The sequence below is a fragment of the Durio zibethinus genome, chromosome 1 (assembly GCF_047325235.1).
Source record: "Durio zibethinus cultivar Kanyao isolate XHJ-2024 chromosome 1, ASM4732523v1, whole genome shotgun sequence".
Classification (NCBI taxonomy): domain Eukaryota; kingdom Viridiplantae; phylum Streptophyta; class Magnoliopsida; order Malvales; family Malvaceae; genus Durio; species Durio zibethinus.
In genome coordinates, this window is record NC_143162.1 from 13,780,001 (window position 1) to 13,799,800 (window position 19,800).

The 19,800-nt window shown below is 48.9% G+C and overlaps 1 non-coding gene and 2 pseudogenes across 1 annotated transcript; all 3 read left to right on the forward strand.

Moving 5' to 3' along the window:
• Positions 1–13,582: 13,582 nt before the first annotated feature.
• LOC149520438 (18S ribosomal RNA) lies at positions 13,583–15,349 on the forward strand (annotated as a pseudogene).
• A 293-nt stretch (positions 15,350–15,642) lies between these two features.
• LOC149520439 (5.8S ribosomal RNA) lies at positions 15,643–15,798 on the forward strand. Its single transcript, XR_016326620.1, has one exon. It is a non-coding gene; the product is annotated as a 5.8S ribosomal RNA (ribosomal RNA).
• A 236-nt stretch (positions 15,799–16,034) lies between these two features.
• On the forward strand, positions 16,035–19,058 carry LOC149520440 (25S ribosomal RNA; annotated as a pseudogene).
• The last annotated feature ends 742 nt before the right edge of the window (positions 19,059–19,800 follow it).

Sequence of the window (19,800 nt, forward strand, 5' to 3'; positions counted from 1 at the left end):
GCCTCGACCACCACGAGACATGTTGGCCTTTGGTCTTGGCACATGCTTCGACCACCATCAACGCATGCTCGACCTTGGTGTGGGTAGTTCCTTCGAATAGCATCGGCCCATGCTGGGTTATGCACCTAGCAGCTGCACCTGGGCCCGAGTCATGCACCCTGCACACCATGATTGGGTAGTAGGTGGGTTCAGGGATATCTTCATGTTTTTATAGTGCCAAAGACATTTTCGTGGTCCATGAATTCATATGAGCACTCCCCAACGCCGGTGCACCACGTGCGGGTGTCCTTAGCTCGGGTCGAGCACAAATGATCGCCACGATCGAGTGGTAGGTGGGTTCAGGAACATCTTCATATTTTTGCAATGCCAATGCCATTTTTATGACCTATGAATTCATATAAGCACTCTCCTCTACACACCACGCACAGGTGTCTTGAGCCCGGGCTGAGCACATGCTCACCACGATCGGGTGGTAGGTGGGTTTAGGCACATCTTCATATTTCTGCCATGCCAATGCCATTTTTATGGCTTGTAAATTCATACAATGGTCCCCTAAGCCATCATGTGAAGTTTCATGGCAAGATGACTCCCTTTCTGTTTTTCATAATTTTTAAAATTTTTTATGGTTAGAGATTTTTTTAAATTTTTTTAGAAAGAGTTTTGACCCTAAATTTGGTAATCTGATCCTTGTATTTTTTTTGCCATGCACAAAAAAATTCAGCTAAAAACTTGAAGTGTAGAAGATTTTGTGGCCATTTGAAAAAAGTGTCCCCATTTCAGACACTTGAATGGTTACTGGCAGCAAACCCGTAAAATCTCATATGCTCCTTAGGGGGTGTAAGTTGTCGAGGTTTGTTGAGGTATAGGGGGTCAATATAAGGGCCAAGTACAAGCACCCATAGCACATCATATGCGCACACCTCCCCGAACCCTCAATCGTTGGAACCCCCAATGCTGCTGATCAGGTTCTTCGATCATGCTTCGACGATGGGGCCTCGGGCAAAAAAAATGCTGCACCAGCACATGCTCAAGCCTAGCATGTGCGCTGTGGCTCAAAATCAAACTTCAGCCAAGGCCTCGAGCATCAACGGCACATGATGGCGCATGGTGATGGCACATGCATCGACTATCATTGGTACAAGCAACCCTTTGGTACGGGCACCTACCTCGACCGCCATCGACACAAGCTGGCCCTTGGAATAGGCACTTGCCTTGTCCACCATCGACACATGCATGCCTCGATGAGCATCAGCAGAAGATGGCCCTTGGTGCAGGCAATTGCCTCAAGCACCATCGACACGTGTTGAGCCTTGGTACGGGCACATGCCTCGACCACCATTATCACAAGCTGGCCATTGATACGAGCACTTGCTTGGACCACCATCGGCACGTGCCATGCCTTGGTCAGCATTGATAGAAGATGGTCCCTGGTGCATGCGGTTACCTTGAACACCATCGACACATGCTGGGCCTCGGTACAGGCGGTTGCCTCGAGCACCATCGGCATAAGCCAGCCCTTAGTGCGGGTGTTACAGGCTCTGACCTTAGACTCAGAATCCATGTGGCCTTAGGCTTGAAATCTCCTTATTTATGCCTAAGTCAGCCTAAAACACAAGCGTGTGGGCACTAGAACAATGGGAAGGGCTGATTACGTAAGTTAAAGAGAAACAGGATAATAAGGCAGAATGCTGGAATATGCTATGTATTCACTGAAACAGAAGTGTTTAATGGTGTGCAAATGAGGGTGGAGTAGCCCTCTATTTATAGTTGAGGCTCCAGCTACACTTAATGGCAATATCCCTAGAATAAAGGCTAAAATCAAAGGATTATACAAATTACAATCGATCAAGATTCTAACTCCTAATTTCTAGGGTCAACCAAATCTACCAGGAAGATCCTACTAATCCTACAAGCTTCCAGAATGTTCACTTGCGAATCTAGCTCCTTGAGCCCTTTTGGATGTGGTGCGGGTAGCCTGCATGCCAGGCCTTGGTCTCACGGGTTGGCCTGCAAGCTGGGCGGGCGTTCTAACCTCGTCTCCTAGGCCTTGAATGTGAATACCTACCAACGCACTTAGTGTGCAGGCCTCAACCTCTGGCTTGCATGCTGGTGCACCTGATGTGCCTGGCGTGCCTACCCAGGGCATGACATTCTCCCCCACCTGATTGCGCAATGCCCTCGTTGCATTCTCTTCATGGTACTACCTGATCTGGTCCCTGAACTGCCATAAGTCCTCCGTTGGTTCCCAGCTCGCCTCACTGTCTGGAAGTCCCTTCCAGTGTACCAAGTACTCTTGTCTTGGTTGGTAGTTCTTTCATCTCACCTTTCGATCATCTATGATGTTGTGGTCCTCCTTTTCATATGAGGCCCTTGCTCTCAATGGTGCACGCTTTGACTTTGCTCATCCTGGATCTCCCTCATCCTCATGGAACGGCTTGAGCATGCTTACATGGAACACTAGGTGTACCCTCGGCTTGGGTGGTATATCCAACTTGTAGGCAACCTTGCCTACCCTTTTGACTATTCGGAAAGGTCCTTCATACCTTCGGACTAGGCCTTTGTGTAGCCCCCTGTGGCGCACAATGGGATGTAGCTTCACTAACACCAAGTCTTCAACCTAGAACTACACGTCTGGCCTATTCTGGTCTGCCCACTTCTTCGACCTTTTTGTCGCCTTGTGTAGACAGACTCTGGCCAAGTCAGTTTGCTCCTGCCATGCCTTAGTAAACTTGTATGCTACTGGATTCGGCCCTGTATAACCTGCAGCAATCGAATCGGGTCTTAGTTGTTGTTACCCTATCACAACCTCGAATGGGCTTTGGTTCGTTGCCTCGCTCCTTTGCAAGTTGTAGGAAAACTGCGCAACATCTAATAGCTTTGGCCAGTCTTGTTGTATGGCATTCACATAGTGCCTAAGGTAGACCTCCAATAGTCCATTCACACGTTCTGTCTGCCCATCGGTCTGCGGATCCATGTTAGTGGAAAAGTTCAAGTCTGACCCCAACAGCTTGAACAACTCAGTCCAGAACCTGCTCGTGAAATGCCCGTCCCGATCACTAACAATGGTCTTCGACACTCCCTAGTACTTAACCATGTTCTTCAGGAACAATCTAGCTGCCTCTTTGGTTGGGCACTCCTTTTTTGCTGGAATGAAGATTCCATACTTGGAAAACCTATCCATCACTGCCATGATGCTTCCAAACCCCTCTGCTTTGGGTACACTGACTATAAAGTCCAGAGAAACACTCTTCCATGGTCACTCTGGCACTGGCAATGGCTCTAATAGATCACCTGGTTTCTTGAGCTCCACCTTATCCTATTGGCACACAAGACAAGTCTTTACATAGGCCTCCCATTGTCCCTTATGTGCGGCCAATAGTACCGGTCCTCGATCAACACCAAGGTGCGGCTCACTCCTGGGTGTCCAGCCCACCTTGAATCATGCCATTCTTGCAAAACTTCCTTATAGAGCTTCTCGTGCTATGGCATAAACAGTCTACTGCCCCTGGTGTAAAACAAACCATCTTGCATTTAAAATCACCTAGTCTTACCTTGCTGGGTGTACTCCATAAGAGCCTTGGCTATAGGATCATGTGCAAGTCCCTCTTTGATGCACGGCACCAGTGACCCATCTGGTTGGCTAATGGCAGCAAGGTTAGCCTTCCCACTCAGGGCGTCTACCACTAAGTTCGTCCGTCCTAGCTTATACTCCATCTGAAAGTCAAATTTCATAAAAAAATCTTGCCTTCTCACCTGCTTGAGGGATAGCTTTTTTTACGTCTGGAAGTAGCTAGTCACCACATTATCCATCCTAACCATGAACCTCAACCCTAATAGGTAATGGCACCAAGTGCGTAAGCAGTGCATTACTGCAGTCATCTCTTTCTCTTGGACCATGTACTTACACTCAGTCTCGTTCAGTTTCTTACTCTCGAACGTGATTGGATGTCCCTCCTGCATCAGCATGCCCCCTATGGCAAAGTCTGATGCATCTGTATGCACCTCATACGACTTGGCATGGTTTGGCAAGGCCAAGACTGGCTTTTCGGTCACAGCCTGTTTCAACCTGTCAAAGGCTTCCTAGCACCCTGCGTTCCACTCCCATGCTCTCCTTTTCTTGAACAAGTCAATCAATGGCATGGCTATTGCTGAGTGACCTTTGATGAAGTGCCTATAGTAGTTAACCAACCCAAGGAATGATCTCAACTCAGTGACCTTGGCTGGCAGTTGCCACTCCAGGATAGCGTTCACTTTGCCTTCATCCATGCGTATCCTACCACCTCCCATTATGTGGCCTAGGAATGGGATCTCCTGTTGGGCGAATGAGCACTTCTCACTCTTGACAAATAGCTTGTGCACCCGTAACACCTCGAACACCTATCTCAAGTGGTCTACATGCTCTCCTAAAGTTTGGTTGTAGATCACAATGTCATCCAAATAAACCACAACAAATTGATCAAAGAACGATTGAAGTACCTTGGTCATAAGGTTGCAGAATGTTGCTGGGGCATTTGTGAGTCTGAAAGGCATCACCAAGAACTCATATGAACCATACCATGTGACACATGTTGTCTTGGGCTTATCTCCCTCTATGATCCTGACTTGGTAGTAGCCTGACCTCAAATCTAGCTTGGTGAACCACCTTGCACTCCCAAGTTGGTCGAACAAGTCCGTAATGAGTGGGATGGGGTACTTGTTCTTAACGGTCAGCTTGTTCAGAGCCCGATAGTCTATGCATAGCCATAACGACCCACTATGCTTGTACTGGAATAAAACCATTGCACCATATGGTGCCTTCGATGGCCTGATGAAGCTAGCATCAACTAACTCTTTGAGCTACTTCCTCAACTCCTCCAACTCTGGTAGGGACATTCGGTAAGGGGCTCTAGCTAGTGGCTTGGCCTCAGACACTAGCTCGATCTTATGGTCCACCTCTCTCTTAGGTGGTAGCTGGCTAGGCAGCTTTACAAGCATCACATCACTAAAGGTCTTCAGCACCTTTAGTACCTTCAAGGGTGACTCAGTCTCCTTCTCTCTTGGTTTTCCATACTTCAGGGCTGCCAAGAAGGTGTCTTCTTGTCTGCTTACTGCCTTGGCAAATTGGATGGCTGACACCACCGCGACCGAACTCCAGACTCTCTCTTTAATGGCACAAGGCATTGGCACTGTCAATCTAGGATGCAAACACAATCGGTAAAAGGCACAAGGAGGGCGTTAATCCGAACAAGGAAATCCAACCTAATCATAAACTCATAGTCGTCAAGGGGTATTACCTCTATGGTCTCTTTGCCTTTCCAGTCTCCAAGCTGCAACTCCATTCCCTGCGCTACTCCAATGGCTGGAACCTCCTTGGAGTTCACCATTTTAATGGTACTAGTCCCTTTTTGCACCTTCAGTCCGAGCTTCCGAGCTTCATCACCTGAAATAAAAAGGTGTGAGGCACCTGTGTCCACCAATGCGCTCACCTTCTGACCCGCAACTATCAGATCCATAAACATTAAGCCCTTTGGCTTGTGGCTTCCCTTACTCTTGATAGCATTGAGCACCAACGACCCAAGCTTTGTTGCCTTTATCTTTGGCTCCTCGTCAGACTCCTTGTCTACAGTAGCCAGCTTGCCCTTTTACAAGTAATTACGTGCTATGTGGCTCCCTCCACATAGGTAGCATGCTAGTGGCTCTTAGTCCCCCTTTGCTTTCCACTTGCCTACTGGTGGTTTCCTCTTGTCATCCTTGGTTGAATGATCTCGAACTCCATCCTTGGACTCTCGATCACGGTCCTTCCCCTTGGACTTTTTTTTTTATTCCTATCATCCCTGCCCTTACCCTTGGGCTTGGAAGACTCGAACTTGTTCAGAGGCTTAAACTCTATCAAGGCCTCAGCAGTAGTCATGGCTTTAGCCAAGTCACGAACTCCCCTCTGTTGTAGTATATGCTTCACCCATGGCTTTAGCCCATCCATGAAAGCATGAAAGCAAATAAGGCATTCTTCTCGCCTAGATTCGAGATCTGTAGCTTCAATTCAGAGAATTTCTGAACATACTCCCTTATGTCCCTTTGTTGGCTTAGCCTGTGTAACTTCACTCGTGCCTCATCATCGGCATACTCCGGGTAAAATTACTCTCTGAACACTTTTTGGAACTTTGCCCAGGTTCCAATCTTGGTGCTCCCACACCTAACATCATCACACCTGCGCCTCCACCATAATAAGGCTACATCAGTGAGATATATAACAACGGTGCTTACCTTTATCACCTCGTCTTGCATGCCCATGGCCTGGAAGTACCGCTCTATACCCCATAGGTAGTTGTCTACTTCCTTGGTCACCCTAGTCCCCTTGAACTCCTTAGGCTTGGGCACATCCAATCTGGACTTAGACATTCTAGCAAACATGCCATTCCCAATGACAGTCTTGCAAGTAACGAGCTCACTGGCAAGCTCCTCCATCCGTCGCCCATGGCCTCCATGCCATGGTGCATGGTCTCCATGCCATCGTGCAAGGTCAGCACTTCAGCCTTCAAGGCCTCATTCTTTTAGGTGATCACGTCCATGCCTTTGTTGAGAGAAGCTTGCAGCTCACCTTGGATCTCCTCCCCTATAGAGTCTAGCCATGCAATGTGAGTCTCCATTTCCTCAAGCTTCTCTCCTATGTCACCCATGGTCACCTCCACCTTGGCCAGCCTACCGTCCATGGTAGACCATATATCTTTTGAACTGGCTTTCCTACCTCTTTCATGCCCCTGCTCCTGGGTCTTTGGTTTTGGTTAGCAACGTCACTTTGGGATGCCATCTCCTCAATCACGATCTAACCTGCACAACATAAACACATAAAATCGAACTTGCTCTGATACCAACTATCATGGGCTCCAACCTTAGACTCAGAATCCGTGTGGCCTTAGGCTTGGAATCTCCACCTTTATGCCTAAGTCAGCCTAAAACACAAGCGTGCAGGCACTAGAACAATGGGAAGGGCTGATTATGGAAGTTAAAGAGAAACAAGATAACAAGGTAGAATGCTAGAATATGCTGTGTATTCACTAAAACAGAAGTGTTTAATGGTGTACAAATAAGGGTGGAGCAGCCCTCTATTTATAGTTGAGGCTCCAGCTACACTTAATGGCAATATCCCTAGAATAAAGGCTAAAGTCAAGAGATTATACAAATTACAATCAATCAGGATTCTAACTCTTGATTTCTAGGGTCAACCAAATCTGCCAGGAGGCTCTTACTGATCCTACAAACTTCTAGAATGTTCACTTACGAATCTAGCTCCTTGAGCCTTTCTGGATGTGGTACGGGTAGCCTGCATGCCAGGCCTTGGTCTCACAGGCTGGCTTGCAAGCTGGATGGGCGTTCTGACCTCGTCTCTTAGGCCTTGTACGCCAATACCCACCAGTGCGCCCAATGTGCGGGCCTCAACCTCTAGCTCACATACTGGTGCACCTAATGTGCTTGGCACGCCTGCCTAAGGCATGGCATTCTCCCCCACCTGATTGTGTAATGCCCTCGTTGCATCCTTTGCATGGTATCACCTGATCTGGTCTCCAAACTACCATAAGTCCTCTACTGGTTCCCAGCTTACCTCTCTGTCTAAAAGTCCCTTCTAGTGCACCAAGTGCTCTTCTCTTGGTTGGTAGTTCTTTCGTCTCACCTTTCGATTAGCTATGATGCTGTGGACCTCCTTCTCATATGAGGCCCTTGCTCCCAATGGCGTATGTTTTGACTCTGCCCATCCTGGATCTCCCTCATCCTCATGGAACGGCTTGAGCATGCTTACATGGAACACCGGGTGTAGCCTCAGCTTGGGTGGCATATCTAGCTTGTAAGCAACCTTGCCTACCCTTTTGACTATTCGGAAAGGTCCCTCATACCTTCAGACTAGGCCTTTGTGCAGCCCCTTATGTCGCACAATAGGATGTAGCTTCACCAACACTAAGTCTCCAACCTGGAACTACACGTCCCGCTTATTCTGGTTTGCCCACTTCTTCAACCTCTTTGTCGCCTTGTGTAGATAGACTCTGGCCAAGTTAGTTTGCTCCTGCAATGCCTTGGCAAACTTATATGCTACTGAATTTGGCCCTGTATAACCTATAGCAATCGAACCGGGTGTTAGTGGTTGTTGCCCTATCATAACCTCAAATGGGCTCTGGTTTGTTGCCTCACTCCTTTGCAAGTTGTAGGAAAACTGTGCAACATCTAGTAGCTTTGGCCAGTCCTGTTGTGTGGCACTCACATAGTGCCTGAGGTAGACCTCCAATAGTCCATTCACACATTTTGTTTGCGTATCGGTCTGTGAATGCGTGCTAGTGGAAAAGTTCAAGTTTGACCCCATGCTTGAACAATTCAGTCCAGAACCTGCCCGTGAAACGCTTGTCCCAATCACTAGTAGTGGTCCTTGACACTCCCCAGTAGTTAACCATGTTTTTCAAGAACAATCGAGCTACCTCCTCGACTGGGCACTCCTTGGTTGCCGGAATGAAGATTCCATACTTGGAAAACCTGTCCACCACTACCATGATGCTTTTAAACCCCTCTGATTTGGGTAGACTGACTATAAAGTCTAGAGAAACACTCTCCCATGGTCACTCTGGCACTGGCAATGGCTTCAAGAGACCTTCTGGTTTCTTGATCTCCACCTTGTCCTATTGGCACACAAGACAAGTCTTCACATAAGCCTCCACATTGTCCCTCTTGTATAGCCAGTAGTACCAGTCCTCGATCAACGCTAAGGTATGACTCACTCCTGAGTGTCCAGCCCACCTTGAATCATGGCATTCTTGCAAAACTTCTTTGCAGAGCTTTCCGTATTACGACACAAACAGTCTACTTCTTTCGAGATTTGAAGCTAGAAGTGTCAAAAAAGTTACCACAGGGATTACTGGCTTGTGGCAGCCAAGCGTTCATAGCGACGTTGCTTTTTGATCCTTCGATGTCGGCTCTTCCTATCATTGTCAAGCAGAATTCACTAAGTGTTGGATTGTTCACCCACCAATAGGGAACGTGAGCTACGTTTAGACCGTTGTGAGACAGGTTAGTTTTACCCTACTGATGGCGGCATTGTGATAGTAATTCAACCTAGTACGAGAGGAACCATTGATTCACACAATTGGTCATGCACTTGGTTGAAAAGCCAGTGGTACAAACCTACCATGCATTAGATTATGATTGAATGGCTTTAAGTCAGAATTTGGGCTAGAAGTGATGCATGTGCCCCTCGCCTGATTGTCGACCCGCAGTAAGGGCCCATGGCCCCCAAGGGCACGTGTCGTAGGTGCAGCCCTTACAACGGACGAGCCATGCAAGCCTCTTTGGAACTCAATTCCCATTGAGCGATCAATAGAATCCTTTCCAGATGACTTCAATATGCGACGGGGTATTGTAAGTGGCAGAGTGGCCTTGCTTCCACGATCCATTAAGATTCAGTCCTTTGTCACTTCGATTCATCCCTCCCCCTCCCCTTCCTTCACTGACCTTCCTTCTTTTTACGTTGCCCCCTTCTGGGGTTAGACATGACCTGGGGCCTTCTGTCCCTCAATTCCAACCAAGAATGAACTCTGTATGTCTAAGTCAACCTACGAAATGAGCATACGAGCACTAAGTCGGCCAGAGAGGTAAAAGACGCAAGCTGAGGATCGATCGAGTCCCCATCCGCGTGCTGTCGATCTTGTTACGGTTCCTGCTGCCACAACCCTCAGTTCGATCGGAGCTTAGATTAGGAATGAACTTCGTATGCCTAAGTCAACCTACGAAACAAGCGTGCGAGCACTAAGCAGGCCAGAGAGGCAGAATACACAAGCTGAGGATCAGTCGGGTCCCCCTCTGTGTGTTGCAGATCCTATAGGCTTTCTATACGTTTTTGGTTTGGCCCCACTCCCTAGGATGACCTGGATGTGGTTCGGGCATGTTGTGGGCCTGGTTCTGGTGCCATGGATAGGTCGAACGTCCAAGCGGGCAGTCTGGACAGCAATAGCAATGACTATTGCTGGAACCCCTACCTCTGTGTATGGTGCTCAAGCCTTGGCCACTAGGGCGTGGGCCTGAACACCTGGTGCGCATGCCCAAGGCATGACACTGGCACTTGGTGCGGGCTACTACCTCAGACACCCCTGGTCTACCTACATGCCTGCACCTCGATCATTAGTGCTCGCACGTCGGTCTGACTGCACACCGCTCACCAACACCCGTACCTGGGCCTGGCTCAATACTACTGAACCTACCACTACGTTGGAGCCCCTGGAGTCTTGATCACTGCTCGTACCACTATCTTGATCTAGTTCCCTGTGACCTACACCTCGATAGGCCTCAAAGCCTAGTCCCCTCCGACTATCAGAACCTATCCCACTACAACCCTTGGGCCAGTCTCGGCTTGCTTGCTGATTGTGACACATCCACATGCCTCGACCACCATTGAGACATGTTGGCCCTTGGTCTTGGCACATGCTTCAACCGCCATCGGCACATGCTGAACCTTGGTGTGGCAGTTCCCTCGAACAGCATCGACCCCTGTTGGGTTACGCACCAAGCGGCTGCACCTGGGCCTGGGCCGTGCACCCTGCACACCACGATCGGGTAGTAGGTGGGTTTAGGGATATCTTCATGTTTCTATAGTGCCAAAGCCATTTTTGTGGTCCATGAATTCATATGAGCGCTCCCCAATGCCCGCGCACCACGCGCGGGTGTCCTTAGCCCAGGCTGAGCACAAATGATCGCCACGACCGGGTGGTAGGTGGGTTTAGAAACATCTTCATGTTTCTGCCATGCCAATGCCATTTTTATGCCCTGTGAATTCATATGAGCACTCCCTAGTGCCCGCACACCACGCGTGGGTGTCCTGAGCCCGGGCCGAGCACATGCACGCCACGATCGGGTGGTAGGTGGGTTTAGGCACATCGTCATATTTCTACCATGCCAATGCCATTTTTATGGCTTGTAAATTCATACAATGGTCCCTTAAGCCTTCATGTGAAGTTTCATGGCAAGATGACTTGTTTTTATTTTTCATGATTTTTTAAACTTTTTATGGTTTGAGATTTTTCAAAATTTTTTAGGAGTTTTGGCGCCAAATTTGGTATATCTGATCCTTGTATTTTTTTTGCCATGCATAAAACAATTCAGCTAAAAACTCAAAGTGTAGAAGATTTTGTGGCCATTTGAAAAAAGTGTCCCCATTTCAAACACTTGAATGGTTACTGGCAGCAAACCTGTAAAATCTCATATGCTTCTTAAGGGGGTGTGAGTTGTCGAGGTTTGTTGAAGGATAGGGGGCCAATATAAGGGCCAAGTACAAGCACCCATCGTACATCATGTGCGCACACCCCCCCAAACCCTCAATCGTCGGAACCCCCAATGTCGTCGATCAAGTTCTCTGGCGATGCTCCGACGATGGTACCTCGAGCAAAAAAAATGCTATACCAGCACATACCCGAGTCTAGCATGTGCACCTTGGCTCAAAATCAAACTTCGGCCAAGGCCTCAACCATTAACGGCACATGATGCCGCATGGTGATGGCACATGCATCGACCGTCATCGATACAGGCAACCCTTTGGTACGGGCACTTGCCTCAACCGCCATCAGCATAAGCTGGCCCTTGGAATAGGAACTTGCCTTGACCACCATTGACACATGCATGCTTCGATAAGCATCGGTAGAAGATGGCCCTTGGTGCGATCGGTCACCTCGAGCACCATCGGCACGTGTTGGGCCTTGGTGTGGGCACATGCCTCGACCACCATTATCACAAGCTCGCCATTGGTACGGGTGCTTACTTGGACCACCATCGACATGTGCCATGCCTTGATCAGCATCGACAGAAGATGGTCTCTGGTGCATACGGTTACCTCGAGCACCATAGGCACAAGCCTGCCCTTAGTGCAGGCACTTGCCTCGACTACCATCGATAGAAGATGGCCTCTGGTGCAGGCGGTTGCATCGAACACCATTGGCACATGCTGGGCCTTGGTGCAGACGGTTACATTGAACACCATCACACATGCTTGGCTTTCGCACGGGCACATGCCTCGACCACCATCGACACAAGCTGGCCCTTGGTGTGGGCACTTGCCTCTATCACCATCAGCACGTGCCATGCCTTGATCAGTATAGGCATGAGATAGGCCCTGGTGTGAGTGGTTGCCTCGAACACCATCAGCATGTGCTAGGCCTTGGTACGGGCAGATGCCTCAACCACCATCGATGCATGCATGCCTCAATCAGCATGCGCACAAGCTACAATCAATGCAGGTACCTACCTCGATTAGCATAGGTAGAAGATGGCCCTTGGTGTGAGCAGTCGCATCGAACACCATCGACACGTGCTGGCCCTTGGTGCGGGCACATGCCTTGACCACCATCGGCACCTGCTACCCTCGGTGCGAGATATGCCTATTTGGAAAAAGTGTCAAACACTTTAAGGTCTATTGGTAGCGTATCTATAAAATCTCTAATGCTCTTTAGGGGGTGGTGGTCCGGTACCCCCTCTCCCCCCTTCACGGGGGGAGTAGGTGTGCGTGATGGGCCTCTCATTGTGTACACCTAGGGTAACGTCCTTCAAGTGAAATACAGGGTGTAAATACCTTTCGACCATTTTATTCGATGATTGGTTGCTTCGATGATCGACAGGCGCCCATGGCCTCGACCTGTTGGCATACATGTGAAAAAAGAGAGACAAGCTCGATCCCGTGCACGTGGTGGATGCTACCCTAGACCACAGACCAAGTCCTTGAATCGGGCATTGGCTCCCTGGGGTGGTACGAGCAGAAGCTGCGATTGCGAGCTTGGCCCGGCCAAGTCTTTTAGTATTTGACGGTCTCGAGGTCCCTTCTCATCGACCATAAAAATGCCTTGGCCTTGACGAGGCCGTGCACACAGTCGATGCTACCCAAGACCCTAGGAACAAGTCCCTAAATCGAGCAACGTCCCCCTGGGGTGGTGTCAGCGGAGCTCACGCGTGCGGTCATGGCCAGGCCAAGCATTGGTGGTATCACGCCGTTGTTGCCTGTTGGATGGCAAGGGCAGGCTCATGGCCCTTGTTTATGTTTTTCCCATGCCAAGCGGTTGTGGCGTGGCCTCGCACATCATTTCTTTCGCTCACTCATCGAGTAATCGATTGGGTGGGTTGTGGATTGATGCGCATGGATGCTACCACTTGTATGTAATTGGCATATGAGTGGTGCTATGGTTGTGCATGTTGGCAGGCTTCGTGCTCGGTGCATCGAACTGTCAACCCATCATCCTCTTCAATCTCTCCCCATGCGGTCATCATACGCTGAGGGTACGATCGGGATCCTATGCTGTATACCTGAATTGATGGAAATCGGATGTCTCACCATCCCTCATCCGTCTCATGTCCTGAGGGGCTATGGGTCAGACGTCAATCTTGGCCGGTGTTCGCATTGGTGCACCGGTGTTCGATCGTGCTCTTGGATGCAGAATGTTTAGCGGGCGTGGGCTCTTGACCCCTGTTCATCCGATCCTATGCATTTCATGTGCTTAACGCGCATGATGCTTGCGCTCCGCATTGGGCTCTCTTCGTCGTTTGGTTGATGCGTCGAGGCCCACGCGGTGTCAACGTCCCAAAAGAATGTTACCTAGATGATCCTGCCAGTAGTCATATGCTTGTCTCAAAGATTAAGCCATGCATGTGTAAGTATGAACTAATTTAGACTGTGAAAATGCGAATGGCTCATTAAATCAGTTATAGTTTGTTTGATGGTATCTACTACTCGGATAACCATAGTAATTTTAGAGCTAATGCATGCAACAAACCCTGACTTTTGGAAGGGATGCATTTATTAGATAAAAGGTCGACGCGGGCTACGCTCGTTGCTCTGATGATTCATGATAACTCGATGGATCACACGGCTTTTGTGCTGGTGACGCATCATTCAAATTTTTTCCCTATCAACTTTCGATGGTAGGATAGTGGCCTACTATGGTGGTGATGGGTGACGGAGAATTAGGGTTCGATTCCTAAGAGGGAGCTTGAGAAATGGCTACCACATCTAAGGAAGGCAGCAGGCGCGTAAATTACCCAATTCTGACATAGAGAGGTAGTGACAATAAATAACAATATCGGGTTCTATGAGTCTGGTAATTGGATTGAGTACAATCTAAATCCCTTAATGAGGATCCATTAGAGGGCAAGTCTGGTGCCAGCAGCCACGGTAATTCTAGCTCTAATAGCGTATATTTAAGTTATCTGGTCTATCTCACGGTGAGCACCGATCTACTCATCCCTACTGTCGGTGATGTGCTCTTGGACTTAATTGCTCGGGTCTTTCCTTCGACGCTATTACTTTGAAGAAATTAGAGTGCTCAAAGCAGGCGTACGCTTGTATATATTAGCATGGGATAACATCATAGGATTTTTGTCCTATTGTGTTGGCCTTCAGATCAGAGTAATGATTAACAGAGACAGTCAGGGCCATTCGTATTTCATAGTCAGAGGTGAAATTCTTAGATTTATGAAAGACGAACAATTGTGAAAGCATTTGCCAAGGATGTTTTCATTAATCAAGAATGAAAGTTAGGGGCTCGAAGACGATCAGATACCGTCCTAGTCTCAACCATAAATAATGCCGACCAAGGATCCGCGAATGTTACTTTTTGGACTCCGTCGGTACCTTATGAGAAATCAAAGTCTTTAGGTTCCGGGGGGAGTATGGTCGCAAGGCTGAAACTTAAAGGAATTGACAGAAGGGCACCACCAGGAGTGGAGCCTACGGCTTAATTTGACTCAACACAGAGAAACTTACTAGGTCTAGACATAGTAAGGATTGACAGACTGAGAGCTCTTTCTTGATTCTATGGGTGGTGGTGCATGGCCGTTCTTAATTGGTGGAGCAATTTGTCTGGTTAATGTCGTTAATGAATGAGACCTCAGCCTGCTAACTAGCTATACGGAGGTGATCCTTCGTGGCTAGCTTCTTAGAGGGACTATGGCCGCTTAGGCCAAGGAAGTTTGAGGCAATGACAGGTCTGTGACGCCCTTAGATGTTCTGGGTCGCACGCACACTACAATGATGTATTCAACGAGTCTATAGCCTTGGTGGACAGGCCTAGGTAATCTTTAAAATTTCATCATGATGGGGATAGATCATTGCAATTGTTGGTCTTTAACGAGGAATTCCTAGTAAGTATGAGTCATCAGCTCCCGTTGACTACGTCTTTACCCTTCGTACACATCGCCCATCGCTCCTACCAATTGAATGGTCCAGTGAAGTGTTCGGATCACAGTAACGTGGATGGTTCACCACCTGCAATGTCGTAAGAAGTCCATTGAACCTTATCATTTAGAGGAAGGAGAAGTCGTAACAAGGTTTTTCGTAGATGAACCTGTGGAAGGATCATTATCGAAACCCCGCTCGACGGATGACCCATGGATGCGTTAATGAAAATCGAAGGGGTGAGGGTCCCCCCGTGCCCCAAGCCCTTCTGACCCTGGGTGAGTGCAACGGTCGCTTCGTGCCCCCTATCGGGCAGGCAAAATGATCGACGTCGTCTCCTTTGCTATCGAACAACGAACCCCCGATGTGAATCGTGCCAAGGAACCGAAACAAAAATAGAGCACGCGCATCATCACCATCCCATTCGTGATGCGTGCACGGGCAGCATCGCGACTCTTTTTGTCACGAAAAAATGAAATGACTCTCGACAACGGATATCTCGACTCTCGCATCAATGAAGAATGTAGCGAAATGCGATACTTGGTGTGAATTGCAGAATCTCATGAACCATCGAGTCTTTCAACGCAAGTTGTACCCCAATCCATTAGGTCGAGGGCATGCCTACCTGGGTGTCATGCACCGTCGCCCCCCTTGACCCCCCGCCCATCGGGCTCCGAGGGAAGGGGGCGGGTGTAAGATGGCCTTCCGTGATCCCGTCGATCACGATTGGCCCAAAAGCGAGTCCCCGACAATGATAGTGCCGTGACTGTTGGTGGTAGAGCTCTCGACGTGCCTCATCCTCGGTGACGTGTGCTCGTTGTCCACCCGACCCTGTCGAACCCCCCGCATCGCTCAATTGATGCTCGTGTAGCAACCCTAGGTCAGGCAATACCACTTACTGAGTTTAAGCATATCAATAAACGGAGGAACAAAAACTTACTAGGATTCCCCTAGTTACGGTGAGTGAATCGAGAAGAGCCCAGCTTGAGAATCAAGCACCCCCGATGACCAAATTTTAGTCTGGAGAAGCGTCCTCAGCAGTGGACCGGGCCTAAGTCCCCTGGAAAGGGGTGCCAGAGAGGGTGAGAGCCCCATTGTGCCAAGACCCTGTCGCACCACATGGCGCTATCCACAAGTCAGATTGTTTGGGAATGCAGCCCCAATCGGGTAGTAAATTCCGTCCAAGGCTGAATACAAGCGAGAAACCGATAATGACCAAGTACCACGAGGGAAAGATGAAAAGGACTTTGAAAAGGGAGTCAAAGAGTGTATGAAATTGTCAGGAAGGAAGCGAATGGGGGCCTATGCCCCAATCGGATGTGGAATGACAAGAGCCGATCCGACGATCAGCTTGGGGCATGGACCAACGTGAGTCGCATCGATGACCTAAGCCTAGGCTTTCGATGTGCCCGTGGAGACATCATCATCGTGATCATGGAATGCAGCATGTGTCGTGTCGATGTGCCTCGGCACCCGCGTGCTCCTGATGTCGACCTGTGGGCTCCCCATCCGACCCGTCTTGAAACACGGACCAAGGAGTCTGACATGCATACGAGTCAACAGGCCAAGAAACCCGTAAGGCGTAAGGAAGCTGATTGGCAGGATCCCTCACGGGTACACCATCGATCGACTTTGATCTTCTAAGAAGGGTTCGAGTGCGACCATGCCCGTCGAGACCCAAAAGATGGTGAACTTTGCCTAAGTGGGGCAAAGCCAAAGGAAACTCTGGTGGAGGCTCGCAGTGATATTGACGTGCAAATTGTTCGTCTGACTTGGGTATAGGGGCGAAAGACTAACGAACTGTCTAGTAGCTGGTTCCCTCTAAAGTTTCCCTCCGGATAGCTGGAGCCCCCGGTGAGTTCTATCGAGTAAAGCCAATGATTAGAGGCATCGGGGGCGCAATGCCCTTGACCTATTCTCAAACTTTAAATAGGTAGGACGGTGCAGCTGCTTCATTGAGCCTTGCCACAGAATCGAGAGCTCCAAGTAGGCCATTTTTGGTAAGCAGAACTGGCGATGTAGGATGAACTGGAGTCAGTTACGGTGCCCAACTGTGCACTAACCCAAAACCCACAAAGGGTGTTGGTTGATTACGGCAATAGGACGGTGGTCATGGAAGTCAAAATCCGCTAAGGAGTTTGTGGCAACTAGCCCTGAAAATGGATGGCACTCAACGGGGGCTTCAGGAAGAGTTATCTTTTCTATTTAACGGCTTGCCCACCATGGAAACGTCTCAACCTGAGGTAAGGTCCAGTGGTCGAAAAAGCACCGCATGTCATGTGGTGTTCGGTGCGCCCCTGGTAGCCCTTAAAAATTTAGAAGATCGAATACCGTCTGCGCCCGATCATACTCATAACCGCATCAGGTCTCCAAAGTGAACAACCTTTGGTCGATGGAATAATGTAGGTAAGGGAAGTCAGTAAAATGGATCCATAACGTCGGGAAAAGGATTGGCTCTGAGGGCTGGGCATGGGGGTCCTAGTCTCAAACCCGTCGGCTACTGATGCACTGCTCGAGCTGCTCTCACGATGAGAGCGGGTCGTCGTGTGCCAGTCAAGGATGGACTACGAACGGCTCCTTCGGGGGCCTTTCCTGAGCACCGAACAATCGACTTAGAACTGGTATGGATAAGGGGAATCTAACTATTTAATTAAAACAAAGCATTGTGATGGTCCTTACGGATGTTCATGCAATGTGATTTCTGCCCAGTGCTCTAACTGTCAAAGTGAAGAAATTCAATCAAGCGTGGGTAAATGGTAGGAGTAACTATGACTCTCTTAAGGTAGCCAAATGCCTCATCATCTAATTAGTGATGCGCATGAATGGATTAACGAGATTCCCACTATCCTTGTCTACTATCCAGTGAAACCACAGCCAAAGGAACAGGCTTGGTGGAATCAACGGGGAAAGAAGACCCTGTTGAGCTTGACTCTAGGTCGACTTTGTGAACCGACTTGAAAGGTGTAGGATAAGTGGGAGCCCTCGGGCGAAATTGAAATACCACTACTTTTAATGTTATTTTACTTATTTCGTGAATCGAAGATGGGGCACGACCCCTTCTTTTGGACCTAAGGTCAGCCTCAGTTGGTCGATCCGGGCAAAAGACATTGTCAGGTGGGGAGTTTAGCTGGGTTGGCACATCTGTTAAAAGATAACATAGATGTCCTAAGATGAGCTCAACGAGAACAGAAATCTCGTGTGGAAGAAAAGGGTAAAAGCTCATTTTATTCTGATTTCCAGTACGAATACGAATTGTGAAAGCGTGGCCTATTGATCCTTTAGACCTTCGAGATTTGAAGCTAGAGGTGTCAAAAAAGTTACCACAGGGATATCTAGCTTGTGGCAGCCAAGCATTCATAGTGACATTACTTTTTGATCCTTCAATGTCGGCTCTTCCTATCATTATGAAGTAGAATTCACCAAGTGTTGGATTGTTCACCCACCAATAGGGAACGTGAGCTGGGTTTAGACTGTCATGAGATGATTAGTTTTACCCTACTGATGGCGACGTCGTAATAGTAATTCAACCTAGTACGAGAGGAACTGTTGATTCGCATAATTGGTCATTGCGCTTGGTTGAAAAGCTAGTGGTGCGAAGCTATCATGTGCTGGATTATGACTGAATGCCTCTAAGTCAGAATTAAAGTTGGAAGAGGCGCGCGCCCGTCGCCCGATTGCCAACCCTTAGTAGGGGCCCATGGCCCTCAAGAGCACGTGTCGTAGGTGCAGCCCCTACGGCAGATGAGCTGCACTGGCCTCCTTGGAGCTCAATTCCTATCGAGCGATGGTATAATCTTTTACAGATGACTTAAATATGCGATGGGGTATTGTAAGTGGTAGAGTGGCCTTGCTTCCACGATCCACTAAGATTCAACCCTTTATCGCTTCAATTTGTCCCTCCCCCCTCCCCCTCCCCCTCCCTTTCCTCTACCGACCTTTCTTCTTTTAGGCCACCCCCTTTCGAGGTTGGGCATGACCCAAGGCCCTTCATCCCTTGATCCCAATCGAGAATGAACTTTATATGCCTAAGTCAATGTATGGAACGAGCGTGCGGGCACTAAGCCAGCCAGAGAGGTAGAATGCACAAGTTGAGGATCGATCGAGTCCCCTTCTACGTGCTACCGATCTTGCTACGGTTCCTGCTGCCACAACCCTCGCTTTGATCGGAGCTTAGACTGGGAATGAACTCCATATGCCTAAATCAACCTACGAAACAAGCGTGCGGGCACTAAATTGACCAGAAAGATAGAATATGCAAGTTGAGGATCGGCCTGTTCCCCCTCTATGTACGGGCATGTTGTGGGCATGGTCCCAGTGCCGCAGATAGGCCGAACTTCTGGGCAGGCAGTCTGGACAACAATAGCAATGACTATTACTGGAACCCCTACCTCTGCGTACGATGCTCGAGCCTTGGCCGCTGGGGTACGGGCCTCAACTCCTAGTGTGCACGCCCAAGGTGCGACACTGGCAATTACTGTGGGTTGCTACCTCGGACACCCCTAGTCTGACCGTATGCCCACACCTTGATCATCAGTGCCTGTACATCGGTCTGACTGTGTGCTCGTGCACCGTTCACCAACACCCACACCTGGGCTTGGCTTAATTCTACCAAACCTAACATCGTGTCTGAGCCCTTG